The sequence below is a fragment of the Stomoxys calcitrans genome, chromosome 4, assembly GCF_963082655.1.
Source record: "Stomoxys calcitrans chromosome 4, idStoCalc2.1, whole genome shotgun sequence".
Classification (NCBI taxonomy): domain Eukaryota; kingdom Metazoa; phylum Arthropoda; class Insecta; order Diptera; family Muscidae; genus Stomoxys; species Stomoxys calcitrans.
Genome location: NC_081555.1, coordinates 90,611,213 through 90,627,926, shown reverse-complemented (window position 1 = coordinate 90,627,926; position 16,714 = coordinate 90,611,213). Strand labels below are relative to the sequence as shown.

Here is a 16,714-nt window from a genome sequence, read left to right as displayed (position 1 = left end):
GTCCATGTTTTGATATAGCTGTCATATAAATCAATTTTGGGTCTTGACCTCTTTAGCCTCTAGAGGGCGCAATTCTCGTCCGATTTAACTGAAATTTTGCACATGGTGTTTTGGTGTCACTTTCAGTAACTGAGTTCATAATCTGCTATAGCTGTCATATAAACCGATCTTGGATCTTAACTTTTTGAGCCAATAGGGCGCGCAATTCTCATCCGATTTGGCTGAAATTTTGCATGAGGTGTTTTGTTTTGATTTCCAATAACTATGCTAAGTATGGCGTAATTCGGTATAGAACCTTATATAGCTGCCATATAAACCGATCTGGGATCGTGACTTCTTGAGCCTCTAGAGGGCGCAATTCTCAGCTGATTTGGCTGAAATTTTGTACAGCGGCTTCTGTCATGCTCTTCAACATACGTGTCTAATATGGTCTAAATCCATTAATAGCTTGATGCAGCTCTAATGTAAACCGATCTCCTGATTTTGCTTCTTGAGCCCCTACAAGGCGCAATTCTTATCCGAATGAACTGAAATATCAAACAATGACTTCTACAATGTTCATCATTCATTTATGGTCCTAATCGGACTATAACTTGATATAGCTCCAATAGCATAACAATTCTTATTCATTATTCTTTGTTTGTCTAAATAGAGATACAGCGCATAGAACTCGACAAATGCGATCCATGGTGGAGGGTATATAAGCTTCGGCCCGGCCGAACTTAGCACGCTCTTACTTGGTTTTTTTTGTTCCTACCGTTAAACCATACAAATCGCTTTTAAAAGTCCAACAACTTGCGAACGTTAACATCCGCTAAATCAGATTAGTTCTCAAAGAAATGAGGATCTAGAGTAGACTTCCTTCTGACACACTTAGCAGTTGTTCTACAGTCTACTCTTCCTCGAACATTCTCACAGTTTCTGCAGAAGTCGTTACTTGCAACCTTCAGTCTGTTAGCATGTTTTCAGATCAGACAGTGCCTGTCATGAAGGACTGACAATGACTGCGTCCTCTGTTCCAGCCAGTGACAGCAGATTTGGCCGCATAATTTTAGAGTGTTCACAACCCTCCACCATGACCAACCCTCATTCGTTGCCCTAGAGGCATACCCACAAATTCCATTTCTCCTGGAATGTGTAAAGTAGCTTCTAGTCTCGCAAGCTTGTCTACTGTACAATTCTCTGGAATATCTCTGTGGCCCGGCACCCAGAATAGGTGAATATTGAACTGTTCAACCATTTCGTTAAGAGATCTGCGACAGTCAAGGGCGATTCAAATACGATTCTGAAATACGTTCTGCAGGGATTTAATGGCTGCCTGGCTGTCTGAGAGGAAACTTATGCAAGTTGTCGTTATGACATTGTATTTTACCCATTCTACCATTTCTTTAATTGCAAGGATCTCCGCTTGATACATACTGCAGTGGTTGGGTAACCTTCTCGCTATGACCAGTCCAAGTCCTTCAGAGTATACCCAGAGTACAAGCCCAACCGGTCGTCTAGTTTGGAACCATCTGTAAAGAAGTCTATATATATATGTTTGTTATATGCTGTTATTATTTAAATATTTGGAAAAAAAATAATTCTCTGTTCCAGATCCATGTGAGTAAATAACTTTAAATAAATAAATGAGGAAAAACAAATTTTGCTATAAAAGCTGGTATAAAAACATTTTTTTTTTAGTTTGATCTTACTTTAACATTTAACTTTTAGACAAAATGGCTAAACTAAGCATCTTCCTTGGCGGTATGTTGAAAAAGGATTTTCGATAGCGGAAAAAAAAAAAATTTTAATACATTTTTTTTGTTTCTAATTTTCAGCCATTCTTTTGCTGATGACCCTTAATTTGTCCGAAGCTACATATAGGCAATTCCCCTTGAATTTGGTGGATGAAGCCATCGAAAATTTGGGCAAAGCCCATGACATACTTCTCTGTATGGCCCGTACTTGCGATCCCATGGGTGTCATGAAAGCCTTCCAAGCCGATGATGCCTTCGAAGCCAGTCTAATGAATCGATCAGCATACCATGAAACTAAAGCATCCTTAGCATTGGAATTGGTCCAAGCTATTGCCAAAGCCATTCCCATGCTCCTAAAACTTGAACCCAGTTGCAATGATGTCAACTATAGCTGTCCAAATCAAGTGTTCGTGCAAGCCCCCCAAGAATTCTTCGAATATGCCAATTATATGGAGGTCATCAGGAATGTGGAAAGTTGCATCACCATGGCCAATGTGCAAAGTGTCATTGATTTGATGGGCGATGCCGCCAATTTCATAGAACATAATCCAGTGCATGGAGGAACTTCAATTCACAGAATAATGCCAGCTTTGGCGCATGTAGCCAATGAACTTCCCAAATTTTGTAAAGCCTAAGAAAGTTCAAATTGTTCGTTGAAAATACAAGTTTTTTTATAACATTTAAATTTTTCTAGAAAATGTACAAACAAATACATATATTGTTATAACTACCGCCGTAGGATAGGGTCGAAATATCAATTTCCGACCGTACGAAGTGTATACATTTCGTAGGGTGTATATCGTAAACCATGAGAGTAAGGTAATTTGTGTAGACAAAAAATCTGCCATTACACAAAAACACATGCAATGGGTAAAGTACAGCTAATAGACATGGTTGTCGAGCGTGGTTAATGTGGTATTTATATCACAGAGGCGTTTTCGTAATAAATTCGACACAAGTACAACATACCAACGTAAGGCCCATGAAGCCTTCACACCTAATATGGCTGATGAGTAATTCTGAACCAAATTACGAAACGCGTCCCATAGTGGTTGGTGAGTGTTGCGATCTCTGGATTTACTTTTCCATTTGCAAAGAAAAATCTCCGATGATTGAGCTCATCTCGAAAGAGAAACAAACAAAAATTGCGTTTAGTTTATTCTTGCACAAAAGCCCATTTATAGGGATGATGAAATTTGAGTTCTTGATGAAGAATAGTTAGAAATTTTCATAGCATTTGCGTGTTTGCGAGCCGAACGCCGGGGAGAACGCACAACTCACTTCCTCAGTCTTTCGATATTTTCTGGAGTTTTGATGGTACGGCCGGATGGAGTAATTCGCTTAATCGCCTAAGAATATTACGAAAATATATGACGGATTTTGTATACCCCACCATCCTTATTAAGGTGCATGAAACACCTATGGGAACATTCCATTTGGATAAATTTTCAATGTCTGGGTTTAAAAAATACTTCCTTGTTTAGTATATTCAAACTTTAATACATCTACGTATATCTACAAAAACTTTGTTTATTTTATATTTCAATTTGAAAAATATTTTTCAATAAAATTTAAATAAATATTGCAAATATTAATCGAGTTCATTGAGATCCCATTCCGTCATAATGTAAGTGAAATTTTGCTATTTACGGCCGATTTTGCTTTTTACGCCCGTTCGGCCGAGCCGAATCTTATATACCCTCCAGCATGGATCGCATTTGTCAAGTTGTTTGCATGATTTATCTTAACAGGCAGATGGGCAATAAATTGATAAGAAATGTTTTCCGCAGATGCTCAAGAAGAAAAATCGAGATAGAGGTTATATGGAGCTATGTCAGGTTATGAACCAATTCTGACCATATTTGGCACAAATGTTGGAGGTCATATTAGAAGTCATTGCGTACTCTAGGGTATGAAGAATTGAAGTCAGGAGAACGGTTTATATGGGAGCTATATCACGTTATAGACCGATTCATACCATACATGAATATTGAGGGTCACAGTAGAAGTCATTATGTAAATTTTTAGCTAAAGCGGGTAAGAATTGCGCCCCATAAGTGCTAAAGAAGTCATACCGATGGATCGGTTTATAAGGGGGCTATATTCAAATCTTAACCAATATGGCCCATTTGCAATTCTCCAATGTTGTTCTTTAGGTTTGCTATGGTCCGTGGTCATAAATCCTTAAAAAGAAATCGGACGGACTCAAAATCTTCAGGCAGGTTGTCAATCAGTATTTCACATGCATTTTGACGGGCAACTAAATCGCGTTCACACACGGAGCACCAGCGAGAGCCGTTGTCTAGCGTTCAAAGTCATGAATACAACGTCCAACACATGCACAGAATCATGTGTATACCATGGGAGTAGTGTAGTTGTTGTAGACAAAAAATCTGTCAGACCGATTGAATATGGAAGGTCACAGTAGAAGTCGTTATGAAAATTTTTAGCCAAATCGGGTAAGAATTGCACTCTATAAGGACTAAAGATGGATCGGTTTATATTCATATCTTAACCGATATGGCCAATTTGCAATTCCCAACGATCTAAATCAAAAAGTAGTATTTGTGAAAAAATTTTAAGTAGTTAGCTTCACTCGTTCGATTGCTATCGTGATTTCCACAGACGGATGGACGGACATGGGTAGATCGACTCAGAGTGCAAAGATGATCAACAAGGTGCACTTTATAAGGTTGCAGATCAATATTTCGAGGTGTCACAAACGGAATGACTAGATTAGTATACCCCCATTCTATGGTGGAGGGTAAAAATATTTAAATACAAAAATTGTAAACAATTATTTTTTTAAAGTGCGCATCTACTTATATGTGCATTAGAGTAGTTCAAAACAAGTAAGAGCGGGCTAAGTTCGGCCGAGCCGAATCTTATATACCCTCCACCATGGATCGCATTTGTCGAGTTTTATGCGCGGTATCTCTTTTTAGGCATACAAAGACTATTGAATAAGAACTGTTATGCTATTAAAGCTATATCAAGTTATAGCCCGATTCTGACCATGAATGAATGCTGAACATTGTAGAAGTCATTGTGTAATATTTTAGTTTATTCGGATAAGAATTGCGCCTTGTAGGGGCTCAAGAAGCAAAATCGGGAAATCGGTTTATATGGGAGCTGTATCAAGTTATTGATCGATCCAGACCCTAGTAGACACGTATGTTGAAGGTCATGAGAGAAGTCGTACAAAATTTCTGTCAAATCGGATGAGAATTGCGCCCTCTAAAGGCCCAAGAAATCAAGATCCCAGATGGGTTTATATGGCAGCTACATCAGGTTATGTACCGATTTGAGCCATACTTAGCACAGTTTTTGGAAACCACAAAAAAAAACACCTCACGCAAAATTTCAACCAAATCAAATAAGAATTGCGCCCTCTAGTGACTCAAGAAGTCAAGATCCAAGATCGGTTTATGGGGCAGCTATATCAAAACATGGACCGATTTGAACCATACTTAGCGTAGTTGTTGGAAGTGATACCAAAACACCACGTGCAGTCAAATCAAAAGGAACTTGCGCCCTCTAGATGCTCAAGAATTCAAGACTCAAGATCGGTTTACATGGTAGCTATATCAGGTTATTAACCGATTTGAACCTAATTTGGCACAGTTGTTGGAAATCATAGCACAACACGTCGTGCAAAATTTCAACCAAATCGAATAAGAATTGCGCCCTCTAGTGACTCAAGAAGTCAAGATCCAAGATCGGTTTATGGGGCAGCTATACCAGATTATAATCCCATGTGAATCATACTTAACACAGTTGTAAGAAGTGATACCAAAACACCACGTGCAATATTTCAGTCAAATCGGACGAGAATTGCGTCCTCTAGAGGCCCAACAAGTCAAGACCCAAGATCGGTTTATATGGCAGCTATATGAAAACATGGACCGATATAGCCCATTTACCGACCTACACTTATGAAAAGAATTTGTGCAAAATTTCAAGCGGCTAGCTTTACTCTTTCGAAAGTTAGCGTGCTTTCGACAGACAGACGGACGGACGGACATGGCAATCAAGAATATATATACTTTATGGGGTCTCAGACGCATATTTCGAGGTGTTACAAACAGAATGACGAAATTAGTATACCTCCATCCTATGGTGGAGGGTATAAAAAATGATAGCTGTGATTCGCGTATCAAATGTAAAGATAAATTTGATGCAAATTATTTCATTACTTTATTGTCGAACCGTGATGTTTCATAAATTAATTAATAGTTTTACAATATTGTTGATGACTTACCTTGATATTAAACTTTGTTTTTCCTTAAAGATTTTTGTTAAAGAGCGTGAGGATGATTGCTCCACAAATTCTGAAAGAAATAAAAAAATATTCAGTAAAAAAATATGGCTTTAGAAACTTCACAGTTAATGAATTGTCTGATAAAAGAGCTACTGTGAGAAATTTTTGGCTCGAAAATATGTAACATCAGCCATTCTAAAGTCTTTAGTATAAAGGATAAAACAACTAATGCGATGAAAATTGTTCTAATGTGGTACGGTTTTCTTGCTTTTGGAATGAAAATCACCTTATGAACCCTCATCCCACAAACATGTATATACGACATTGTGATACAAGAAGAGAATATCTCCCCAAGTCCGGAAGTCCGTCGGACACATATTGTTGCTTGTAAGGTATTCAAATAGCCAATCTTATTTATTGGGCTGCCCAAAAAGTAATTGCGGATTTTTCATATAGTCGGCGTTGACAAATTTTTTCACAGCTTGTGACTCTGTAATTGCATTCTTTCTTCTGTCAGTTATCAGCTGCTACTTTTGCTTGCTTTAGAAAAAAAGTGTAAAAAAGTATATTTGATTAAAGTTCATTCTAAGTTTTATTAAAAATGCATTTACTTTCTTTTAAAAAATCCGCAATTACTTTTTGGGCAACCCAATATTTAAAACTTCATCTCCTGTTGCTATAGTACCCACAACCATAGCTATGTCAGGTACAATTTTTAAAACTTCCCATGAGCATTCCATTAGGGAAAATGAATATTTCTCTCATATCAAGTTTTTAAAGAAATGAGAACCTAAAGTGAAACACCTTCCGTTTGCCACTGAGGGACACGTATGCAACAGATGTTCTATGTTGTTCTCGTCTTCGACGTCCTCACAGCTTCTGCAGAAGTCGTTACTTGCATCCTTCAGTTTCTCATGTTTCTTCTTCTTTTTAAAATTTGGATTTCCCCATAGGATTTTCGCTGTCCTTCCGACCGTTTCGCTATTCCACAGCGAACGTTGCGGATCGTGTCATTCTCAGAGAAGACGTTAGTCTCCTTCTTACACTCCAATACTGTTCCTGACCTCATCGTCCTGGTTTTTATTGTCCTGATGGCTAGTAAGTCCATAAAGGTGTTCACACTTGACGTTCTCGCGTCAACCACCTCACACATTCCGTGATCGCCTGGATATCCGCCTGCAGTGTCGTATTATGGTCAGGCAGTCTAAAACAGATCTCAGTCCTTGGGTTCTCAATGTAGACCCCCAGTTCCACTCTGTCCTCCAGCTTTGATCCATTCGTGTAACATAATCTTCCAGATGGCAATACCATGGTTTTGTCAATCAAAGACTGTGCCGCTGGCAGCAGTGCCTCGCACTCGATCACAAGTGTCGTCTCAGGTATTCGGTCGAAAACCTCTTCCATTGCTTCCAGGTTTCCTATCGCCGCCTCGATTATACCGCATTGGCATGACCTCCTCCTATCCTCTATCAACTCTTTCATCGCCATAAGGCTCATAGCCGCAGTGGCTGTTTCACACTTAATCTGTATGGATCAGATATCTAAAATAGTCTCCAAGGTTCTCGTGGGAATGATCCTCCCTACGTTGCACTTTTTCTCCATCGCAGTCCACCAAACTACTGAGGCGTAAGTAAATATTGGTCAAATCACGCTCCTGTGAAACCTCCTCAGCTTCAGGACTCATTTCGAGCCTATGGCCTGTCTACATAGTGTCCAACATCTCCTAACCTTCTCAGTACGCTCCTACGACATTTCCAATTAAATTTCCTATCCAAAATCACTTCTAAGTATTTGACCTTGTCAGATATCAAAATCGTTTAATTGAGGAAACGTGGTGCGTCAAATTGGCCCATCTTCGTCTTCATTGCGAACAGGTATATATCAGTCTTCTCTGGGTTAACATTGAGATTCTTGGTCTAGCCCAGTCATATGCCGTATGCAAAACCCTTTCGGCCCTTTTGCATGGCTGGTTCGGATCCTTACCCCTAAGTAGAAGACGGGTTCAAATCCATCCTCAGTCAGCATCCGTAATAGGTTATTTATGGTGGTCACCCAAAGGAGTGGCGATAAAATACCCCCTGTGTCGTGCCTTGTGCCACTTTCTCCCTTATTTGTATGTCTTTGAACCCGCAATTTATATCCCTGTTCCTGGTTTATCCAGTCTCTAAGGACCCGGTCCACCCGGTAGTGGTCTAAGGATTGGATCAATGTGTTGGTCCACACATTGTTAAACGCCCTCACGATGTCAATGCAAACCGCCGATCTTGGCATCGAAGGATTCTTCTATTTTATGCACAACCTCGCGCAGAGTAGTCTCCTACGACCTTCCCTTGACATAGGCTTGTTGTAGTAAATTTAAGTGCCTTGTTTAAGCATGTATTGTACCATTTTTAATAATGGGTAGTTTCTATTTGTCCAATGTTAAAGAAAATAAGCTTCAAAAGTGACAACTGCCACAATACCGGGTGACCTTCTCGTTCAGACCAGTCTAGTCCTAGGAGAAAAGGTAAAAACCCACTTGGTGGTCTAGTTTGGAACCATCCATATAGAGGTCTATGTAACATCTATTACCAGGGATATCGTTGTTCCACTCGGTTCTATTAGTAATACTGCTACATAACATTTAATTAAAAATCAGCTCTGACAATTTGAAATCCACCCTGCCAGAAACATTGAGCATTATATCAAGAATAAAAAAGTGTCCGTACCCGCCACACGCCCATTTTCTATGAAATTCGCCAGTAATAATAAAAGTCATAAGAAAATACTTCCTGCCAAATTTCGAGAGAATCAATTAACAAATGAGCACTTTATTACAATATTTCTCAAAATCGAACGGACATATATATGGGAGCTATATCTAAATCAAACCCGATTTCGACTAAACCTATATATTATGGATATTGTGGAAATCCGCTAGGATTTTAACAAAATTTTAGGAGAATGTCTGTAGGAGTGAAAATCAGGCGATATTTATATATCAGAGCTTTGTCGAAATCTGAACCGATTTTCTTGAGATTCACCAGTAATGTCTAGAGTCAAGAGAAAATCTTTTCTACCAAATTTCAAGAGTAGCGGATAACAAATGACCATTACTGCAAATCGGACGAACATATACATGGTAGCTATATCTAAATCTGAACCGATTTCGAGCAAACTCAGATATTGTGGTAGTCGTCGAGGAAGGCGTTGAACAACATTTTGGGAAGATTGGTCAATAAATGCGTTTGCAGTGGCTCTTGGAGTGATATATGGCTGCTATATCTAGATCTGAACCGATTTCTATGAAATAAATTCATCAGTAATGTCGAGAGTCACAAGAATGTCCTTCCTGCCAAATTTCGAGAGTCAATCAACAAATGTGCACTTTATTGCTATATTTCTCAAAATCGGACGAACATATATATGGGAGCTATATCTATATCTGAACCGATTTCGAGCAAACTCAGATATTGTGGTAGTCGTCGAGGAAAGCGTTGAGCAAAATTTTGGCAAGAATGGTCAATAAATGCGCTTGCAGTGGCTCTTGAAGTGCAAATCGAGCGATATACATATATGGCTGCTACATCGAAATCTGGACCAATTTCTATGAAATAAATTCATCAGTAATGTCGTGAGTCATAGGCAAATCCTCTCTGCTAAATTACGACAAAATGGGTTAACAAATGAGCACTTTATTGCAATATTTCTCAAAATCGGACGAACATATATATGAAAGCTATATCTAAATCTAAACCAAACTTTTCACGCATTGTGGTAGTCGTCGAGAAAAGCGTTGTATAAAATTTTGGGAAGATTAATCAATGAATGCGCTTGCAGTGGGTCTAGGAAAATCGGGCGATATAGATATATCGCAGCTATATCTAAATCTTAACCGATTTCTATGAAATTCGCCAGTAATAATAAAAGTCTTAAGAATATACTTCCTGCCAAATTTTGAGAGAATAAATTAACAAATGAGCACTTTATTGCAATATTTCTCAAAATCGAACGAACATATATATGGGAGCTATATCTAAATCAAACCCGATTTTGACTAAACCTATATATGTATCTATTAAAGATATTGTGGAAATCGTCTAGGAAAGCGTTGAACAAAATTTTGGGAGGATGGCTCTAGGAGTTTTCACTCCTAGTCTAAGAGTGCAAATCTGGCGATATTTATATATCAGAGCTATGTCGAAATCTGAACCGATTTTCCTGAAATTCACCAGTAATGTCTAGAGCCAAGAGAAAATCTTTTCTACCAAATTTCAAGAGAATCGGATATGAAGTGACCATTACTGCAAATCGGATGACCATATATATGGGAGCTATATCCAAATCTCAACCGATTTTTTCCAGTTTCAATAGGCTTCGTCTCTGGGCCGATAAACATGCCTGTACCAAATTTGGACGATCGGATGAATATTGCGACAAATAAACATGTACAAAAGGACAGACAGACGGAGAGACAGACAGACCGACATTGCTATATCGAATCAGAAAGTGATTCTGAGTCAATCGGTTTCCTTAACAATGGGTCTATCTCTCTTCCTTTTGGGTGTTACAAACAAATGCACTTAGTTGTAATACCCTGTATCACAGAAGTGGTGTAGGGTATAATTAATTTAGGTCGTTGGGGATTACAGTTGGGTCATATTGGTATAGATTTGGATATAGCTAAAGTGGTCCTTCGACTAGACTTCTTGAGCCTCTAGAAGTCGCAGTTATTATCCAATTTGCACATAGTGTTCTGATACAACTTTCAACAGCCATGCCAAGTACGATTCAAATCGGTCTATAACCAGATATAACTGCTCATATTAATCGATCTTCCGAATACGGAAGATCGATTAATATGAGTTTCTTCTTTTACGGCAGAAACTCCATGGTATTGGGTTCCCAAGTTTCGTCTCGGCGGAACTTATCACGTTTTTATTTGGTGATTTTATAATTTAAAATGCTTATTCATGAGCCAATATTTATAGAAAAGTAAATGTTCCTGTGCGTATTTATTAAAATGTATTTGATATTACTATCAAAACTAAATTTTTACATGCGTTAAACATTCGCAATCCCGAGAAAATACATAGGTATAAACTTGTAGTGGTATTAATAAATCAGTTAAAATTATTACGCATAAATCATTCATTATTATCATAATTATTGCAATAGAATTAGTTAATGTGTAATTTGTAATTAGTTTAATTTTTGTAAACGCATATTAAATTGAAGTTTAACATTTGAACTTTGGCCAATATTTCAATTTGAAGTTTCTAACCATTATATTAAATTCAACATTGCGCTTAAAAGTTATTGAAATAATGATCGAGAAATCTTTAGCTCATAAAAATTTTGGTCATTTAATAATTTATTGCTTTAGTTCGTTCATATCTCTAGCTTTTATATAAAACAAGTACGATTAAATTTTATTTTGTCTGTTAAGGTGAAGATCATTTAATTTTACAATTTCTCGTTTGCTTCTCTTACGAGACAGGCTTTAATGATCGGACATTTTTGCAATGAAATTTGTAAATATATAATTTTTATTAAATTCTATCAGCTTCTTATTTGAGGCAATTTTGATGTTTGCAGAAAGATTGCATCCGAGTTAATGTTAGGGAATTCAATGTCTGTATGAAGGTTGGTTCAAAAAGGTTCTTACATATCTAAATATAGTACCCATATTATTGGATTTTCAGAGTAAACTTCTAAAGCACAATTGTTGTTATATGTTAAATTAACATGTTAAATTAAATTATAGCCACTGGGGTTTTCTTTATATCTTTAATAGTTGAACCGGGTCAGCTTCGCTGCCCCTTCTTTTACTTTATATGGAACAAAACTGTTTTTGAAAATTTGTTTTCGACAATTGAAGAGCTTGTAGTAAAATACCATGCTTCGACTAATAGCATATGCTTGACTAATAGCATAACAATATAAATGCCTTTATCTGAATCCCATTTTATCTTTATTGTACTACGAGTTCGCTCGAAGGTTTTAGTAGTACTCTACTCTTACAAAACATTATTTGAGCCCGATATTCCCATGGGGATTTTGGGAGTGGGAAGGGATAGTGATTGGTGGGCTTAGGGGGTGGTGTGGACCCCCCAGTTTGGACTCCTGAAAGTGTGTATGCATTTCTTGCTCTACTCCCAAATACCTCTCATTTGAGCCCCATATTGCTATGATAGGTAAATATATATGTTCGATTTAGAGATTTTTTTGGGTGTAAGGTGGTCTCCCAGACACTTAGTCTTGAAAAAAATATAAGCATAGTGCTCTTCTTTCAAAAACCATTTGTATAAACCCATTTGTTTAAGGGAAGTTTATGCGATGAAGTGTCCATCAAACACTTGGCGTCAAAATTGATTATCAAATTCGTTTTTTAATCTCAAATACTTTTTATTTGAGCCACATATTGCCATGGTCGGGGCACTTGGGGCTGTGCCCCAAATACATGGTCCCACAGGTCGATATTACATTCGTATTCTACCCCAAATATCTTTATTTGAGCCCCATATTTCGATGGTCAATAAATAATTGCTGTTTGTGGGGTGTTTTGGGGAAGTGGTAGACCACCAGCAAATTGGTTCCCAAAGTGGGTATAAATTTCGTGCTCTACTCCCCAAAACCATTCATTTGACATGTTGGTAAATAGGGGGTATTTTGGGGAGCGGGTTGTACCCCAAACACTTAGTCATGAAAATATATCAGCAACGTGCTCTACTCTAAAATATCATTTATTTGATGCGCAAATTGCCATTGTCCTACGTCCTATTTTTGGGCTTTTATGGGGGATGGGGTGGCGCTATAGACACTTTTCCCCAATGTTGATATCAGATTCGTGCTTTATTCCCAAACACATTTGATTTGAGTATATGGGACTCATGGTCGTAAATTTATCATCTTTAGGGGGTTTTCTTGGTCCCACGTTTAGATATCGTATTCTACACTCAATTACCTTTTATTTAAGCCCCATATTCCCATGGTCATTAAATAAGTCATGTTAGGGGGGTGTTTTGTGGAAGGGGTGGACCCCTGAAACTTAGTCCCACATTTGGATAAAAAATTCGTATTCTATTCGCAATTAATTTTCATTTGAGTCCCATATTGTCATGATCGGTAAGTATGTTCGATTTAGGGGTGTTTTTGGGGTTAGGGTGGTCCCCCAAACACTTGGTCTGAAAATTGGATATCTTATCAAAAATACCTTTCATTTGAGTCCCATATTGTTGTGATTGGTCTAAATATATGTTTGGTAGGTTTTGGGGTGGAGCATCCTCCCTAGGTACTCCATCCGAAATTTGGATACTAAATTTTTGTTTTTAGGTTACTATAAGAGATCACACAAAATTTCGCTTAAATCGCACCGCCCATCTCCGTGATGTGGCTTTTCTGAAAATTTGGGTAAGAGGGAGGATCCGCCTTCTTCAGAAATCAAAAATGTAGTACCCTATTTTCACCACGGGATCATTATGCACCATCTGTGAAAATTTCAAGAAAATCGGTTCAGCCGTTTTTGAGTCTATACGGAACAAGCCAACACAAATTGATTTTCATATATAAGAAAAAGACTACCAGACAGGGCCCGCTCCGCTGCGCCTACTTTTACTCTCTTGTTTTTTCTGAGCCCTATACTGGCACAGTCAGGAAAGGGTCACTGGAGCGGCCTTTCACCTACTTCGCCCCAATGTGAATATCATTTTAGTGCTCTATTCCCAAATACCTTTCATATGAGCCTTATATTGCTATGGTCGGTAAATATATTCGGTAGGGGGGCATTTTTGGGGGCGAGATGGACGCCCACATACCAGATTCATGGTCTGGTCTCAAATATCTTTCATTTGAACCCCCTATTGTCATTAGTGATTTATATTTCCATTTATCGTGCCTTAGAGGTGGTGCAGCCTCCCAGATATCCCATGTTAAATAAGGATACCAAACTTCTGTTTTTAAATTATTATAAACACACTTAGTTTTGATTAAATCGCCACAACAACCTCCGTGATCTGACTTTTTTAAATAGGGTTAGGTTGGGGCCGCCGATTTAATTCACTGAATCATTCTCTTGGTTTTGGTGGTGGATTGGAGTTGCCAAACCCTTGGCCCGAAAGTGGATATCAGATTCATACTCTACTCCCAAAAACCACATTTGAGCTACATATTGCTGTAGTCGGTATACATGTGTGGTTTAGGAGGAGTTAATTAGGTGAGAAGTCACTGAAAGACTTGGCCATAAAACAGATTTCACATTTGAGCCCTTTTTGCCATAAACCACAAATATGTCCAGTTTGAGGGGTATGTAGTGTGGGGTGACCACCCACGTAATTAGCTCTGAAAAAATATAAGAATCGTGTTCTACTCTCAAATTTCTACTATTTGAGCCCCAATTGGGAGTTAAGGGGAGTTGGCCTCAAAACTGGATATAAAATTCATGTTCTACTATCAAATACCTATTATTTATTGCCACAGTTGGCGAACATGGCCGGTTTGAAGGGATATTAGGGGGCGGACCCTGAAATAATATCAGCATCGTGCTAGAGCATGATTTTGTTTGAGCCCTGTAATGTGAAACATTTTGAAGGTGGGGTCTCATTCAAATCCACACTAAATTTTTTTTTTGTATTGGTTATCTATTGGGTTGCCCAAAAAGTAATTGCGTATTTTTTAAAAGAAAGTAAATGCATTTTTAATAAAACTTAGAATAAACTTTAATCAAATATACTTTTTTTACACTTTTTTCTAAAGCAAGCTAAAAGTAACAGCTGATAACTGACAGAAGAAAGAATGCAATTGCCGAGTCACAAGCTGTGAAAAAATTTTTCAACGCCGACTATATGAAACATCCGCAATTACTTTTTGGGCAACCCAATACATTCAAAATCGTATTTTAAAGCTACTAAAGGGTGATTTTTTTGAGGTTAGGATTTTCATGCATTAGTATTTGACAGATCACGTGGGATTTCAGACATGGTGTCAAAGAGAAAGATGCTCAGTATGCTTTGACATTTCATCATGAATAGACTTACTAACGAGCAACGCTTGCAAATCATTGAATTTTATTACCAAAATCAGTGTTCGGTTCGAAATGTGTTCATTCACCGTAACGTTGCGTCCAACAGCATCTTTGAAAAAATACGGTCCAATGATTCCACCAGCGTACAAACCACACCAAACAGTGCATTTTTCGGGATGCATGGGCAGTTCTTGAACGGCTTCTGGTTGCTCTTCACTCCAAATGCGGCAATTTTGCTTATTTACGTAGCCATTCAACCAGAAATGAGCCTCATCGCTGAACAAAATTTGTCAAAATTTGAACACATTTCGAACCGAACACTGATTTTGGTAATAAAATTCAATGATTTGCAAGCGTTGCTCGTTAGTAAGTCTATTCATGATGAAATGTCAAAGCATACTGAGCATCTTTCTCTTTGACACCATGTCTGAAATCCCACGTGATCTGTCAAATACTAATGCATGAAAATCCTAACCTCAAAAAAATCACCCTATACTTGGGATAACATATTGATAAAGATCCGTAGGTCCTCCTGTGTCCATCCCAATTCGATGGTTCAAAGTGCACTCTACTACCATAGGCCTTTTAATGCTGCCCTATTCTATCCTGATCGGCCTTCATATATTCTTTTTAATTCCTTTTTTTTTTTGGTTAGTATACTGGGAAGGGGATTGCACATCCTTTCATTCGAGTACAATATATTCTCGGTTGTCCTATATGACACGACCTCTCCTTCTGATATCAACAAATTTAGTACCCTATTTTCACCGGGGGCTCAAACTCTACCATGAAAATCGGTTCTGCAGTTTTGGAGTCTATACGGAACAAACAAAAAAAAGCTAAACAATTTAATTTTTATTTAATAGAAGATTTGACTGGCTGAGTGCATATAAGATTCGGGCTAGTCGAACATAATGCATACGTCTTAATATTTTTACTATAATTCAAATATTTTTACTATTATTCTAACATACGTAACATATTTCCATGTTTTGTATTTTTTATGTCATCTGAGATAGTCGTACAACAGAAGTCTCCCCCGCTGTTCTTTATCGCTGAACTTGATTGCAATAATTCAATAAATTAACAATTTGCTTTGCTGTCATATGTTGATAAATTTTAAAAATTGACTTTAGGTCATATAACTACGAATTTGTGTTGAAATCCTTGATGCCTACATTGTAGTTTAAAATTTAGTTCTAATGATAAATCTACAGCAACAGCTATTTGAAGATAATAATTTTAAGAATTTTATATTAGATAGAAATCATACTAAAATTTCCATATAAAAAGAATCGCAAAACTCTAATATGAATCAGTTAAGTAAACGTGCATTAGTGTTTAAAACACATTTAGAGCTTAAAACTTAAAAAAAGTGATCCATACAATAAGTGATCAGAAGAACTATGTATAAAAATCGCAGTCTATTTGTATGGGGAGGTAAGTTTAGACTTTGGAATAATATTTCATGCAATCACTTTACAAAAATAAATCCTAAGAAACGTTTTAATCAAAACAATTTTTAGTTACATTTCAAATTCGACGATCATTATTTTTATAACCACCACCATAAACGGCACATTCACTTATTATACCCATCAAGCATAGGATAGTTAGGTTAGGTAAGGTTTAAGTGGCAGTCTGTCTTCATAGTCACTTAGACGTTTTCGTCCATTGTGATATCACAGGAAGAGAAGAAGGAAGATGCCTTCT

General features: G+C 37.5%; 1 protein-coding gene across 3 annotated transcripts in view; it reads right to left on the bottom strand.

The window, feature by feature from the left end:
• The window catches only part of LOC106082891 (uncharacterized), a 259,372-nt gene extending 253,302 nt beyond the window's left edge, over positions 1-6,070 (bottom strand). For all 3 annotated transcript variants that reach the window (XM_059366603.1, XM_059366602.1, XM_059366604.1), the window contains exon 1: positions 6,001-6,070. The gene's annotated coding sequence lies outside the window, so the exon portion shown is untranslated. The remainder of the gene's footprint in view (positions 1-6,000) is intronic.
• Between the last annotated feature and the right edge of the window lie 10,644 nt (positions 6,071-16,714).